General features: G+C 36.2%; 1 protein-coding gene and 2 long non-coding RNA genes across 3 annotated transcripts in view; 2 read left to right on the forward strand and 1 right to left on the reverse strand.

Annotated features, from left to right (window-relative positions):
* Positions 1–17287, reverse strand: part of LOC126914738 (mannosyl-oligosaccharide alpha-1,2-mannosidase IA-like) — a 588982-nt gene that overhangs the window by 557329 nt on the left and 14366 nt on the right. The window lies entirely within an intron of this gene.
* On the forward strand, positions 6545–8031 carry LOC126914857 (uncharacterized). The gene is made up of 2 exons (XR_007709877.1): positions 6545–7382; positions 7857–8031. It is a non-coding gene; the product is annotated as an uncharacterized LOC126914857 (long non-coding RNA).
* On the forward strand, positions 13520–14113 carry LOC126914927 (uncharacterized). Its single transcript, XR_007709947.1, has 3 exons — positions 13520–13615; positions 13687–13890; positions 13991–14113. It is a non-coding gene; the product is annotated as an uncharacterized LOC126914927 (long non-coding RNA).

A 17287-nucleotide genomic window follows, 5' to 3' on the forward strand; every position in this document is an offset into this window, starting at 1 on the left:
AAAATTTCCTAATAAATAACAAACGTACTTCATCCTTTTTAGTTATTCTCACCGAAGGGAGCTTTATTTGATTCATTCGCCAGAATTTACCTGTCTTCGTTAATTTGGAACAGATCATCGTTGGAATGGCTTAAGAAAGATTTACACTTCTATCTATAAATCACGACAGATTTACTAATTTCAAACGTAAACTACATTGAAATATAGATTTATACTAAAATCTTCAAAAAACATACTTTAATTCTAATATCACGTGCTTCGTTTTGTAACTATAATATTCATTTACGTCTATCTTAAATCTACTAAGTACGTCTCATGACATATGAAATTTATTTCGAATATGACTTATTCGAATACGACTGAATTTTATAATAATAATATTCACTTACTTCTATCCGAGATATACCACGTATCTCTTTCGCTACAGACATTGGCGTATCCTACTAACCTCTTAGACTTTCCTGGTAACAGACACAATTTCTTAAAATTCCACGATGAATTGCAACTGATAAACTCGTTATCCCATTAACTAAATATTTCTAGGCAAGATAACAAATTCGTTCGCCAGACATGCCATCTTTCGAAGATGCAGCGTCACACAGGAAATAAGTAAATACCATCAGCAATGGAAGACGCGTCCTTCGCTGTTCGCCACCAACAGTCGGTAAGGACTGGAGGCGAGAAAGGTCGCATCCTGAAGGCTCTTACGATACGATATTCTAGGTATGGAATCAACCGTGCGAGAGCGAAAGTACGAATGTACGGTACGTGGTATCGACAACGAGCGCCATCTTCGCGGATCGATCATTCCACGTTGCGGAGGCGGTAATCCGAGCCAACCTAACGGAATGTTCGCCTCCGAAAGCGAAAGTGTTGCATGAAACTTCCGGCTCCTCGACCAGAATTAGGTCACTCGCAAAATGTTGTCGTGCTTAGCGGTTGAACGAAAAAAGAAAAAAAAAGAAAGAAAAAGAAAAAAAGGAACGAAGCGTTGATTCGGTTGCAAGAAAATCTCTGATAGAAAGAAATCTTTCCATATAGGACGAGCCATGAATTGAATCATCGGTTCGTTCACGTTTTGTTAAATAAATGTGATAAAATCTATCTAATGGAGCGATAAGTTATTTCCTTTCTCTATAAATACGTATCTCCTATCGAAACATTCAGACAGGGGTATTTTTGTGTTCTTCAAATAAGACATAAATAATCAGACCAATATATAGCTCCGTTTCGTTTATGATTTTCTTCGATCAGCTTATGCGAGTCTAATGGAAATGTTTCGACATCTGCATTTGCTGCTTTTGTATTGGCACTTGAATCTAATTTTCATTGCATTTGATGCTGGCTCTGTTCTCTTTAAACGTGCTGGTAAAGTAACAGCCAAGTAAGAGAAAATTAAGAGGGCGTGACACGGCCGAGAGGTGATTACGCTACTAATTAAGGGTAAATACGAAGATAATTCGTGACGCTGTTTTGGGTTTCTGAATGGGCTAAATAGAGGCTCTTGACTGAGGAAGTCGTCTTTTGAGTCTTTGAATTATCTGTCTATAATTTACTGGTGTATATGAAGCTTTCTTTTAGATATTTCTTATTTGGATTAGGTAGAGGTTCTAATCGAACGTGCTACATAATACATATATATTGTTAATTAACATTTCAATCTTTTCAAAACTATTATTAACTAACTATAGAATTAATCAAACTATCAGGCTGTAACATAATAGGATGTACGTTTGAATGCTTCAAATCGAGGTATTCAACATTTGTTTCGTATATATCTAGTTCTAAATATTTATTTTAAATTCGGAAGATTCGGATATTTCATTTTCAGTCCTTACATTTCGTTCCATTCGTTACAATTTACACTTCATTTCAGTTTCTATTGTAATTGATTAGGTTACTAACCAATAGGTTTTGCTGAATCATTCCTAGACTTTTTCGTATATATCTCTTTCTTTAGTTCCAGAGGCCAACAAAAAAATCGTAAAAATGTTAGACGTTTATTATCGTGTTCAAATATAAAATGCATTGCTGACAATCATGATTAACGGAAGAAATATTCGTTTAAAGCTTTGAAAATGCACGCAAGTGCAAATACCATAGCAATCCATTTTAGTTCGCGGGTCGATCCGCTAGCCGAAGGAAATAAATGAATGACATAGGCATAATTGTGCGGTTGAGATTTTGGTTGCCAACATATTCATAGTCGACAGCAGGATAATAATACACGAGCTGAATGGACTCTGTGGATTCGGCCAGTTATTTTCACGGTGGCCACACGAAATGGATTCAGATCGTGTTGTGGTCCGGTCTAATTGCGCCTCGTAATATGATTTAACGACAGTTAATCTGTGCATAATTCTAGCGATCCGAGTAATCGTTGTAAAGTGACTTGAGCGTGTGCAGAGTTGAACAGCTGCAAATCATACCAATTCCAGTGGGCAATCTATGAATGCACGTATTCACACTGGATACGATCCTTGTCAAGTAAAATAAAATAAACATAGAAGTAAGCAATTTGAAGTCTCTCAAACTTATTAATTTCTTTTATTTTTATGTTTATTAAAAATTTGACAGAAGAACATCCATTGTTTTTTAGAAATTAAATATGTAAATTTCTTGGCCACCTTTCTAAATACTTCAGAAACATTAATTGTTACAAAATTAGCTACTACACCATTAGTATAAAATTTTATGGTCTTATATAACAAATTGCTCCTATTTTAACTTTATATCAAGACCCACTTCCTTTCGCTATCATGTTTTTCTCACGTGAAATGATGTGTCCTTGTACTTTTGAAAAGGAATATGTTCCCCTTCATCTCATTTCTAGTACTCTGCTAGACATCAAAGTATCTCCATCAACAGAAAAAGGAAGAGGCCATTCTAATTCCACGGCAAACAATTTCTGATGCTTTCGCTCGGCAACGTTCGCAGCATAGCGATCTCGGTGCAAAGGTAATCTTCGATGTAATGTTCTTAACCGCAAATCTGCCCAGAGATAAACATCATACCGTCGAGTCGGGCTTCCGTGAAAAATGAGGGCTTTCTCCGTACAACAATATTCTAGCCGCGGAATACCTACCTAGCGTGGTGAAAGAAGATTCTAAACTGACTACTTCAGGGAAGCCGAAAAATGCGAAATTCCTCGGCCAGACGACGGGCCGTAACGAGTAAGAAAAAAACGAACTGAAAGGCTGCCTATTAACTGATAGTCAGGAGGAAGACTAAAAGATTGCCACTTACGAACGACGATGTTTGCGACTTGTTTGCGCTTGATCGCTTGTTTCTTCAGCTTTTTCGAGTCGAAGAGTTGAAATGCTAAATGATATCTTCTAATATATTACACACGTGGTTGGTTAGGTTGGTTATTTTAGATATAAATAATCTTCTTTTCCCTGTCATTTCATTTTTGTCATAAGTTTAATACCTATAAGTGACTATGTTTTGAATACAGGATTGTATAGCCAATGTGCAAACTAATTCAAACTAGCATGAATCAGAATATTATGCACATTATTTTAACGTATAACGGATGATTGATAAAACAATATAAGCCACATTATTCGTTAAATAATTCTACATCACGACACTTACTATCCACTTACACAATTATAATCGAACTAAAATCCAATAGAATACTACAAGCAACTACCATAATTACGTTTATTACAGTTTCTTTTTAAATTAATTCAGGCATATCGCGACTAAACAAGCACCTACGAAAACTCAGAGGATAATAACAAGGGACGTAACGCATCGAAAGCTGTCCGGAGAATATTTGCATTTAACAGGCACGTGCCTCTGACCTGCCTCGCCTTTCCTTTGTTCACCCTAACTCTCCACGTTATTTAATATCGATCATTACTAACATTTCGTACGAACGTGACAACCATGGGAATGAATCGAGAATCGTGACGTATTCAACGTGAGAATTATAGTCAGCGATATCCATTCTTTTATTGAAAACTTGTAGCCTGTCCATAACGTCGCTTGATTATTCCGTCGTTGTTAGCGAATTTTTTTCACATACAATTCCACGTTCATTAGCGACGTTACGCCTGTTGTTCGTTATTGTGCAATTATCAATACGCAAGATAAAGTTCGTTTTAAAATCCACAATGTGTTTCTATGGTAATCATAAAGCTTGTTACCACAGATTTAGGCCAAAAAATGAGAACACGTATCCCGTTCGCTATTAGATAATAAGTGTGTTTGAGAAATGTTTCTCTTTATTTAAAAAAGAAGCAAGTATGAATAAAAAAGTTCGATCGATCGATTCTTTCGATCGGTAATTTTATAGAAATTTTTAGTTCAACAACATCTCAATAAAGTCCAAATTAACTTCTCATGAAAAAAATTGGATTTGGATAAAAAGTAGAAACATTTCAGGAATATTTTAACAGTGATACATTCATAAAAGAATCATTAAATGAACTTTAGTGTAAAAGTCATTTAAAGGATCATCAGTTTGCTTTGGATAAAATATGTTTTTTGACAAAATATATCAGACGAAAGATAATTTTTACATGGGACAGAGACTTATAATATTTATTGAAGCAACACAAGGTCTGTAGTTTTTACTAAAATAAGAAAACGCTTTATAAAATCCGGTAAAATTCAGTAAACTGATTGTAACGCATTTATTCACTCTCACAAACATATTCTACCAAAACTCACATACTTCCCTTTACACAATTTACAATCTCTACCACGGCTCTCCGATCATTTAAAATTTTAAGTACACCATATTTTACCATATTATACCATGAAAATACACGACGAAAGAAACAACGATACAATAAATATTAAAAAGCCTGCGAACGTTGTCAAACATCGCCAACGAACCAAGTAAAACAAGAAAACACCGGCGTTTACGGAATTTTAAGCGAGGTCGACAAGAACCGATGCCGATGGAGAAAACGTCTGGCAATCAGTCGATAATTAACGCGGTCGAAACTGAACGAGTTTCGTTGTAACATTGAAGGGAAACTTCGTTCGAATCGCAGACGCTTCGATGCAAATAATCGCGTGGGTTATTAAAACGCGGCCACGCCTCGTTAATACGAAATTCCGGCGATGCGACGTGAAATTTTTCGCTCTATCCGTTCCATGTCGCCTGTTTACTTCCCTTCGATTGTTTGTACGTCGCCGACAGCATCGACGAAACGGCAACGATCGAACGAAAGCGGAATATTAAAAAGCGTAAAAATCAACGGGGTAAGGGATGGTGGAAAAAGTGCATTGTGTACAGTGGTGCGCGAAAGTATATGAATATTTCTCATAGTAAACTTTTATCATCAAACGTTATGAAATTTCATTAGCATTATAACGAAACACAACTATCACGGTAGGTAATATTATATTGGTAAAATCTGAAACCAATCTGGATGTGTATGTGAAAGTTACAAGATATTTATTGCAAGGTGTATGTTCAATAAAAAATTAGAATACAGTATGAATAGGCAATTACGTACAAGAGAAATGTATTAAAGATAGTAACATTAAAGATTGAAATCCATCGATAATATATAATATATAATGGATAATTGACTTTAAATACTTTTATGATGTTTGTGAAATATACATTTGCATTATATATCCGGTAAGCTTCTACCATGCATTTTCAGGTTTGTTTCAAGCTTTATCAGTATAATCCGTGCATTGAATATTTTACAATTTTCGTGTACATATGTTCGAATTGATTTCAAACTTTACTAATATAATCACGATGGTCAGATTTCATAATAGCATTAATGAAATTTCAAAATGTTTCGTGTAGTACACACGATATATTCGTAAAGGATGTCTACAAATGTTCGGATACTTTCGTGAGCAACTGTACGTACCCGAAAGCGTGCAGGAACGCGAAATATCTATCTGTCAATGATGGCGCTAAAAAAAGAAACGAACTAGCCTCTGGTGGACGTAATAACTCGAAATGCTCGATATTCAAATTCGTTCGATGTACTTCGAGCAACCGGGCTTATCGAGGAAGTTATGCATGCCCGCCGCGATGAAAAGAGCGCGCAATGCTCGTGCGAAACAGTCATAATCCACTTTTGTTTACGGATTTATCCACGCCGCGTTACTTTACTGCTGGAGACAATATGAACGAGCAATACCAGAGAATAAACTCCTTTTTTCCAATCCATCATTCTTGCACCTCTTTTCGAGAGCATGAGGACGATTATTAAATCCAACTCTTAATCGTTACAGTGAGATGGAAATATACGAATTTTAATTCAATTTTATAAATTGTAATTAGTTGAATAAGTCATGATTATAGAGTTTGACGTAACTGAAGATTACTGAGACACTTTGTGTCATATATTAAGACTTAAGAATTATAATAATATTCATATAATATTGTAGTATCGTGAGGAAAAAGCCTGGTTAGAAACTGACCAAAACAATGTCGCCTGTCTTTCAGTCGTTAGTTTACATAGAAAAAAGGCCTATGTGACTAAAGTCACCTAGTTCTTTCGAAGTGTTAACAGGACGGTTTGAATCTAAAAAAAGTTGTTGTTGGTCGAAAAGCGTTGGACGGTTGATCGAGAAGGGGAGTGAGTCGAGAGTTCAGAGTTAATCGAGGAGTCGAAGAGAAGAATTGTTAGCGTTGTCGAGTTGCGAGAGGTGTTAGCGTTGTTGAGAGTGGAGCTGTTAGCGTTGTCGAGTTGCGAGAAGTGTTAGCGTTGTTGAGAGTGGAGTTGTTAGCGTTGTCGAGTTGCGAGAGGTGTTAGCGTTGTTGAGAGTGGAGTTGTTAGCGTTGTCGAGTTGCGAGAGGTGTTAGCGTTGTTGAGAGTGGAGTTGTTAGCGTTGTCGAGTTGCGTGAGTTACTAGCGTAGCTAAGAGATTGAGTTGTTGGAGTTGTCCAGTTGCGAGAGTGATCGAATTAGAGTAAGACTGTTACATTAGTTCCATATTAAACGATCATCGTTCTCTGTCTCATTAATATCTGTATAACTAATTTATTGTAAATAAATTACAAATAATAAATAGTATCAGAAAAAAATTTATCCCTAATTTTTCCGCGATACTACAATATCTAGCAAGATCAGTTAAGAATTTAATTAATAATTTATTAGGAAGGATAATTGTTATTTCATATCCTAGGAACATATTTAATAAATTGTTCGTTGAATATATGTTTGAAAAATATCTAAAATCTCATAGAATTCATTGGCGATTTTTCACAAGATATTTACAGACATTTATTGTAATTAAATAGGAGTTCTTATATTCCTATTTGAGACTGAAGATTTAGCTTATTTAGGAGTTGCTACTTAGGTTAAATTACGTTCTTCGTGATAACTTGATGGGTTGTGTGTTTGCACTAGAGTTGCTTTGAGGAACTGGTGATTAGAGACTCTTGTAGTATCGTGGACAAAAGGCCTAAGATATCGGCCGAACCGTATACAATGTTGCGAGAACCGCGGTGTCGTTGGGTACAGCAATGTATCGTCGATCTTTTCAACTGAACAGTTTCGTCTAAAAGGCCTACGTGACCCTGGTCACGAGCGTTTTCGGGACACGTGCGCTATAGGGCGGGGAAAAAAACAAAAGAGACGCTAAAGACAATGTTAGTTAAGACGCAGGCGAGAACGAACGCAAAAGGCGCGCAGTATGGGTTGAGAATCGAGAGCGTGCGAGTGCGGATGCCGAAGACGAGAGTTATAGAGAGTGATTTGAGCGGAATAAGACTTTTGTGTTTTAGTTCAAGTTGAACATTTATCGTTCTCTGTCCAATTAATCCTTGTTATTTTTATTTATCTTAATAAATAGTATTAGGAGAATTTTACAAATCTAAATTATCCTAATCCCATCCTTTTCCGATACTACACTCTCATGATTAGAAATCGAATACTACACGTTTACGCAGTCGGTATATTTACTAATACAAATTTGTAACACGAATCCATACAATGTAAATTCATGACGCGATTGAAAATGCTTAGAACACATTGATGATATAAACACATAATATGTAAGCAGATATTATTCATAATAAAGTCCAGATTGTTAGACTCCTTCCTTTATTCCCTCTATTAATATCAATATATATAATAATTAATTCTCTATATTCCATCAAAACATACTTCAAATTTCTACAACAAATGATATTTACTTTTAATTTAATCGATACGACATAAAGTACAACTAATACAATCACCAAATCACAAATTGTTATTCCTTCCTAATCACAGCTGTCTGTTCCATCATGAAAAGACGAACGATCGAATAGGGCGGAAAACAGACAAAAAATAGACAACAGAACAGACAACACGAAAGAATTCACTGAGAGCAGAAAAATCTAAATATATCTCGCTTGCTGGTCTCTCACACCTCACAGACCTTTCTATACTTTCTCTTTTCCTCGATACCGTGCTACTTGGACTTCCATTTTTCAAGTCCACGCGGCGCACGGCAGATCCTGCGAAATGATTACAAACGACCCAGGATAACGTCCAATAAAACGTCTCCATCTCGTGTTCCGTACACGTACAGATGATACGCGATGCTCGTCGAGCGAGTCGATATCGGAGAACGCGTATGTCTACGTGGGCTTCACTGCTGTTATATTGTAGTCACGACCACGTGTATACCGGTGCACGCGCGGAAGAAGAAACCATCGTAGCAAGCATTAAAATCGCTTTTATGCCCTTCCATCGACGCGATATCATCCGCGATAAATTCTTGCGAATCCGCTCGAGATTCGTCTCGCGCAGGATCTAATAAAAATTGACCTGGGTTTTATAGCGACGTTGCTGGAAAATTTATAACGCCTAACCCGTTTGTGGGCTGAGTTGTGGTTGTGGCGTATGAGTGTGATTTGAAAAAAATTTATGATTGATTTTCAACTGATTTATATTTCTCTATTGGAATAAGGAAATTGATTTGATTGTTTGATTGTTTCTATAAGGATGTTATTAAGGGTTGTTAGACATTGATTTCTTTTGCAGTGTATGAGAAATTGTCTTTTTAGCAATTAGTAATAATAAAAAAAAATTTATTAGATTATTTCGTAAAGAAAATATAGTGAAAGCGCAATCGTTCGTGAGAGGATTAATATAATTATGACTAAAAAAGTGAAAAGGTTCGTTCTATTAATAACAGTTGAATTTTATAAATTCGTTAATACTAGAAAATTCAATGGAAAATGTATTTTATATCTCGCAATAATTCGGTCACGTAAAATTGTAATGTCACGTAACGTTAATGTAAAAGATTGATATTTCGTACGAAGTGTTAATGGATCATAAGTAGAGTGTATAAAATTTCAATCAGGTTTTTACCTACCCCGAAAGGCACATTACAAAATATGAAAAATTTTAAAAAGTATAAATCTGACCGCATGTAATCACTTAAGAGTCGATAAAGTATAGGGTTTTAGCTTTCTCGAAACGCGGTCGACGAGTTCCGTTGGCAATGGATGCTCGTTTTTCTGTCACACTGCCAAATAAATCTTAACCGGTTTATACTTCAAGCATCGTAGCATCGGGAACACACATGTACGTTATAGTGTCTTTACGTTGTAAACGCGTACGGACATGAAGAATTACATAAATACTTGTATGATTGTTGCAACACAGCCATCGTTTCGTACTTGAATCTCAAATACCACTTGATAGCTATCTTGTAACCTGTCGAACGGAATTTTGCTAATTACACGTAAGACATTACTTACATGCTTGTCAATTAGCAAAGATATTTGCTATTTTGCAGATTTTTAAAGGATATATCACAACATATAATTATTATAACTTACTGTATTATTATAATTCTTGCTAGTTGCATCGTCTGAACAAATATTAGCTAAAATTTATAATATGAGAAATATAAAAAGATACCATAAGTTTACAAAATGGATTTATATCTAATAAGAACAATGAATAGCTATAATAAGTACCACAGCATAGATGGCTGTCATCAACGTAATAAAAAACTACTAAAATTCATAGCCTACCAATGTTAAACTTTCTTTTATCTGCCACCGTATATTGCATAGCAACCCTCCACGAATATTATATCAAATTATAATCGACGAATTGTTTCATTAGTACTTTAAATTAATTGTCACGTTTCATGTGAAACCAGAAAATGTCCTAACACCTACGAAAAAGAATACATACAGCTTTAATCGTTTCATCCACTAACTATCATGGATAAAAATCTGATTAAATTTTCGAAATTACCAAACATTATTTATCCATTACAACATCGTCAAGCTTCCATCTTAAGCATATTAAAAATTATGTTTATTTATCATACGCCAAAAACCACGAGAGACAAATACCATCATTGCTCTAAAGTAAACTAACAATAAAGTAAACGCATAGTGACAGTATCCAGAGCAGTGGTTATTTTACCAAATAGGTTAGCGTGATCAAGACGCGTTCAGGGCCGTACAAAAATCAAACTACCCCGTCACGAGTTTCCAAAGTGAAAGTGGAAACGAGTGGTTGAACTATGACGCCCTGATGTGTCGTGACTGTTCTGTGTTATAAGACACTGTTGCACGCGAATGAAGTGGCAAAAGGACTTGATTACGAAGTAATAATCAAACTGAAATCGCGATTCAGCATTGCATAATCACAGAAAATACGCGTGGTGCGACGTATTTTTACCAATTACATCAGATCTTCTTTTTCACTCTCACTTTGTCTAAAACGCATTGTCAAACGAGATTTGCAGAGATTTCACGACGGTTGCCGCTTAGGCGATTGGTCGCGTGACGTGGAACGATTACGCGTTCGTGTATTGACGCGTGTCGTTAACAGATCCGTGAAATCCCGAAGGCAGACCGTGAAGAACAAACGAGCGTGGTGAGACGAAAATCAATTGCCGACCATCACAATTCACGCCTTTCTAAGTAGCAGGGATTGAATAGACAGAAATGATGGATAAACGATACAGAAGAAAGACAGAGGAATGGTATTGGCGATTTCTTTGAATGGTTAACTCCCTGATCATATCGAAGTGGATTTTTTTTAGGAGCGAACAAGATAATATTCTGCTGAAAATAATCGATTACTTATAATCAAAATAAAAATAAAATTTAGATTCGTAATTGTCCTTTTATTTATATTCCTTTGCGAACTAATTCAGAATACATTATTCTATATATTTGTTAATAATTAACTTAAATCAGGTATTTAAGAAATTGTGTATAATAGTTCGAGTAGACTTACGCAAGATTCACAAGATTAATCAAATTAAATTAAAGAACGAATTAAATAGATTCTTTTTAGTAGTTGTATGTTACCTTGTACGAAATAGCACGTAACCTAGAAACGATTCTGCATTTTGTCACGCACACTTAAGACCAAGTTCGGCACGCGATGAATAGAAATGTATGTGAACACGTAGCACGATAATATGTAAAATTACCTTCGGAACACATAACTGAAATGAAAGCTTAATTAAATCGAGTTTGCAATTTAACTTTATGACTAACATAATGTCTGTGCTGTTTTTAAATGAATTAATTTTGATGTTATTGAATTTATATTGAAATATATTGAAATAATAATACGTTACAATCAACAAACCAACCGGCTAATCAGAAATACAATCGGTCTTCCAAACCATTACTTGAGTCATCATCTCCATCACCTTCCCTGCACGGCAATCAAACAATTCACCCAAGTTTACAACGAAGCTTCAGCAATAACAGTTGCCCAATTACATCATCCCTACCATTTCCATCTATTATACTCTAATTGGAGCAGACATGCTCAACCATTTCGCTCAACCATTCGCAATTACGAAAACTTCCACCAAAACTCTCGTTCAGGCAACCGTAAAGAAAATTCATTTTGACAACTCGGATACTAATTCAATTCAAAGTTAGCGGCTAGTAATTAATCATATAACCCGGCAGCTTACATTTAGTCTAAAATCGTGATAGATATACAACACGGTTATGGACACCGTGACGATCTAATTCGCAACAAAATCTCATAAACGTTTCTTACAAGTATTTCTCATAAACATGTTTACAGTCATCTTCCGAGGATCCTAATCGTTCCAACAGTTTCAAGGGAAATCTTCTCCCCGATCTTCGTGCGCTTCTCATTCTCAAATTCCCATTTCAACATTCCCATTTTCTCTGCACCTTCCGAAATCCTAGAAAATTCTCCCTCTTCATCTAAGACGATCTAAGTTGCGCTTCGAATTTCAAGTAACGCGCAATTAAAACACTACAAAAAAAAAGGTCAAAGTGGCGAAATATGCGAACAACGATCAGGAGGGCATACTGGCTCGTTTAGGACGAGATGCAACGTGGATGATAACGTGATTGTCGCATTTGGCTACGCGGCGGTATTGCGTGTCGCTACAACGAAAGGATATCAGTACACACCATACGCAGAGGGAAATTGCGGTATATTCAACGGGCGAAATATTCCAAAATAGGTTGGCCGTTGTAGGTCGTGCACCGTTTGCCGGTGCGTGCAGGGAACCGCGTGCAACCGGTGAACGGGGCTCTCCTCGCTCGAAATTAGATTGCGCTCACGTTACTCGCGGCAAAAGTTCACGGCACCGTGCGGTTAACGGTTCCGCCGTGTTCCACGGCTAGGTCAGGCATACGTGCCGCGAGCTCGCTCCGATGTCGAATCGAATTTACGTGTCATGCATCACGAGTACCCTCTAGCCGTTTGTTTCGAGTTATTCAGTCTCCGTTTCAACTCGTACGAGCACGCGACTCTTCCAACTGCGCACGATTCAATCACCGGCGGAGATAATCGAGATTCGATGAAACATGGAAATTATTAACACTTTATACGCAGCCGATAGAGAATATTCCGTGTTTACATTCGCAACGCTTAACTGTGGCCAACGGGGATATTCCGACAACTTCGTACATTATGTGAAGTTGTGACTATTACAGTCGAGATCTATAAAGGATAAGTTGCAACAATTGCGGCTCAGATCAGTTAAAGTTCAGAGTTCAGATTGGTCGACAAAGTTCTCTTTTAGAGAAAGAGAATAAGAATGTATTTTTGTATCAGTTATTAAATACAGTAATTATTATTTCATTCGACCTGAGGCTGAATGAGAGTGAGAATGAGAAAGCTATGTAAATTAATCTCATTTTGTAGCCGACAGGCAAAAATTAATGAAAAAAATATATATACATTACTTCATTTGACATTCTAAAAACCGAAACCCAACCCAACTGCCTGCAACTCGACGTGCCTACGAAACGTTGTTAACAGAGGTATTATTGAATAACATATGATCGATCGAAGTTGCCAATTTTTATCTACATTGCATTGAAAAAGAGAACTACGTGTCGGGATCTAATTCCGAAAGGATAGTGAATCGGTTTTCCCGAGTTAGAAACTTGTCTGACGTTCCACGTTGCATGGCGCCACACCTAACGGTGTTCTTTATAGAACATCGTGCTTGAACTTTCGATCTTAATCTCTCGTACATTGCATTGTATTAACATTTCAAAGTGGCGTTACCATAAGATCATTATCAGCTGAAATCTTTGTGCAATCAGATATTAGTGCTACATACTTGCATAATTGCTGCGAATATTTAAAGATCTATTCTTCCTTTCTCTGAAAACATTACTTTTTTCAGGATACATATCAAATAACTTATGGTAGGAAATGAACATTGGAAAGTATTTATTTAAAAATACATACGGATATCATTAATGAGCCTCCATTAAAGAGTTTCAGAAACCGAGCACATAAAAACGAGAAGCGCGTTCAACGAGCATATAAATCGAGGTTGCGTTCGAAAAATACACAAACCAATTTAAAAGGATCAACGTCGAAACGATTTGGTGGTGTTTTTTTTTTCACGGTTTTGTTTCCAACTGAAAATACACTTCTCCTCGGGGCAAGGTGAAAAGGCAAATTGATTCGTTCGATGGTACGTTACGAATATATGTATATTCAAGCGAGTGGCGTACGCGTTGTCGATACACCTTCCTCCCAATAAAAACATTAACGGCGAATTAACGATCCAACAGGGGAAAATACGTACAAATTTAACAAGCTGCACGGTCAAATGGATCGCAAATACGTCGAATGTCCTGTTTACCGAGCGTATTTTCTAAGCTTTTCGCTCGAAAATCGAACATTCTTATTGGATTCTCCGCGGATAAATCGTTCATTCTTTAAAGGGAATCCTGATTAAACCATCTGAATTTCTACCTCCTATTATCACACTGAAATAAGTATACTGAATATTCGAGACAACAAACAGAATGTAAATGCGATTGAATCGCGTGGATGTCTGGAACGATGTCTTGCGGTATATGGCATTGGAAATGTTCCACGTGTTCAACGAAACTTAATCAGACGCATAAATAGATTCTTACGTGAAGAGGAAATAATTTATTATATATGGAGCTTAACGGATGCTCTTTTAAGAGTTCTGAGTTGAAGTTCTTTAGTCTTCGTGTTTCAATTGATTATGTTTGGATAATTACAAAAAGATTCCAAATTAAAGACATCGTTATAATGAAGGATCTGAACAAAAAGGAATTTAAGAATAAAAATAATTAAAGGATCGATATTTCTTTCGTAATGTTAATTAACAACTGCTATTATTCTATCATAAATGACTATGTAACAACAATTTGTGTCAGATATGGTTAGGCTAATTACCAATTTATATTCTAACTTATAATTCTATGTAATTTATTATAACATTTATTATAACCTTTTATTTTTAATTCGCCTCTGGTTGTTAAAGTCACGCGATGTAATGACGCTACTTGAGGACTAACTCATAATTCAATATTTCTAATATTTCTTAACAGATTTCAACCTTCAGCAGTAAATTTAATACCAAAGATGGGGAGGGAAGCATCAGCCATTATCCTTTAAGAAAAGAACGATTTCCTAGTACATCGAAGGCTTTGGTATCCTGATTTTTCAAGAGGATGAGGTTGATCGATCTCTTATTTCCAATTACTCCTGACAACAATTCGCTAACAGCTAGCAAACCGGTCTCTATCGATCGAACAGCGATTCAACGCGTAAAACGCAACGAAACGCGCGTTTCAATCGCCGCCACCGGGCCGATTAGGACGCAACCATGATTAGCGTCATAAACTTTTCACAGGGCCGCGTTTAATTCCAACGAGCGGAAACGGTTCACCGGAATGGGAATCGGAATTGACGCGCCGATAGATTCGATGCCGCGGTTTACGTGTAACCGATTAAACTACACCGAGCGCCGACTCATCTGCTTCGAAAACCGGATATGTCTCTACGAAGAGAGAATTCCGCTGTCGTTGCAGCCGGAATTGAAACTGGAATCCCCTCTTGGTGGACTGTTACAGCTTTACACAACCGCTCGTTTTTCCACATTTTCAACTTTACAGGTCTCCATACATTTTTAACCTCTTACTGTTAAAATCTTTTCACTTCGCCTATCAACAAAAACGTGATAGCATCCTTTTAAAATGAATTTTGACATTTCGATCTAACACATCGTAAGATGGGTTTAGAAGGGTTGGCAAGTGACAGAAGTTAATCGTCAGGTGTTTGCAACAAGTGAACTGTCGTCAAACGGTTAAAAATTCTCTCTTCTTCTTCCAATTACATAAAGTAGAGAATTTAACAAATGTTAGATTTAGAAAAATATATTTTTGAAAAGCCTTATTGAGAGATAAAAGTCTGTTATCATTCACTCTTGCAGCTATCATCATAGATATAGAAATGCATTATCGTTAACTCTTACAAATAAGCACATTAACGATATTTTTGCAAATGATCAATTTTCAATTGGACTTTAATATCAGCCGTTTTCATAAGTATCATGATAAAAACGATGTTATCCAAATAAAAACAAGAAGAAAAGAATTCGAAACGTATTTCACCAATTTGATTACTCTGTCCTATGTAAAAGTAAATGTTCATTAAGCATTCATTCAGTTAGACCATCGAACTTCATCTTCCTGTAAGATCTTCTATATATTCTACATGCATATTCCAAAGATAGTTTCTTACTGTTACAGGAAGTACAACAGAGTTCGAATAGGCGCTTAATCGACTAGACGAATTTGTGACATGAAGTAACTGCCACTGACACTAACTAAGTACCAAGAACGTAGGTTTTGGTTATATACCTACATAATAGAGTATTTAACGAGGGCGCAGGTTGACCTCAGCTCTTAGTTACTAGATGAGTAAGTCAAACTTCGCGCGAGATTGAACTCTGGAATAGAGAGTGTAGGTACTTACCGGACGATGAATAATACCTTTGGAAAATCACCACTGTGTTGAGTTTATCATTCGATCAAATTTAATGAATCGTAATAGAGAAATGGTGGGACATTGGATGTTATTTATCGGACGCAACTATGCTGGTATAATCGACCTCAAATGCAACAATATCGCACATTAATCTGAGGAGATCGTCATAGGATAGAAGAAACTGTAACTATTCTTGAACTTGAAATTAGTAAGAGGGAAATATAGAAATTACATTCTTTTCAGGATACTTGAAGTACTTTAGTGCATCAAAGTACTACTTGAAATAATTTTTTATTTGAAAAACGTCAAACATTAATATAAAAAATTGTAATACGAAGGCTAACTTCTTTATGAAAAGAATCCGACGATACAAATTATTATTCTATTTTCCGCTCCCAAATTTTTCGTTCCGCTTTCAATCGTTATTTCCGATTTCAATTCAGTGAAAGTGAAATGCCATATGATATTTCTTCATTTTACTCGTTCAACGTTTAAAGCCCGAGAGTATGAGATATTTTACTCATTTTTGAAAGGACAAAAAACTTCCGACTTTCTATCGTTAAACGTGTAATTTATCTTTCGCGCGTCACCTGGATTTCTTGCTTCCGAAATATTGCATGCTGCTCACGTAAAAGTTTCCTGAATGAGAAAACGTTAGAAGAAATCCACTGAAAGTTTCTCGACTAAATAAACCGTAGACCGTGGCCTCCGGTTGAAAATTTTAATCCTTCCGCAAGAGCACGAACTCAAAACTGCAACTTCTACGCTTCTTAGGAAAGCTGGCTGTAACTGTAAAAATTTAATCCAATCGGAAAAACAGCGAAAGTACCTCGCGAAAAACGATTTTCTTATATTGTTAAGGAAAAAGAAATCGAATTAATAGAACTTTTTATGCAGCTTATTGCTTTCTTTAAAATAAAACAGTTTCCGGGACAATTAATAAATACATAGTAATAATTGAGGATCACGGAAGGAAGATCCAAGTCCGATTTTTTAATTTTTTTATTTGAATGCTATTTGTCCTATTAAAAGACTGTACTGTATATATTCTTTGAAGAGAA

Source organism: Bombus affinis, chromosome 3 (assembly GCF_024516045.1).
Source record: "Bombus affinis isolate iyBomAffi1 chromosome 3, iyBomAffi1.2, whole genome shotgun sequence".
NCBI lineage: Eukaryota > Metazoa > Arthropoda > Insecta > Hymenoptera > Apidae > Bombus > Bombus affinis.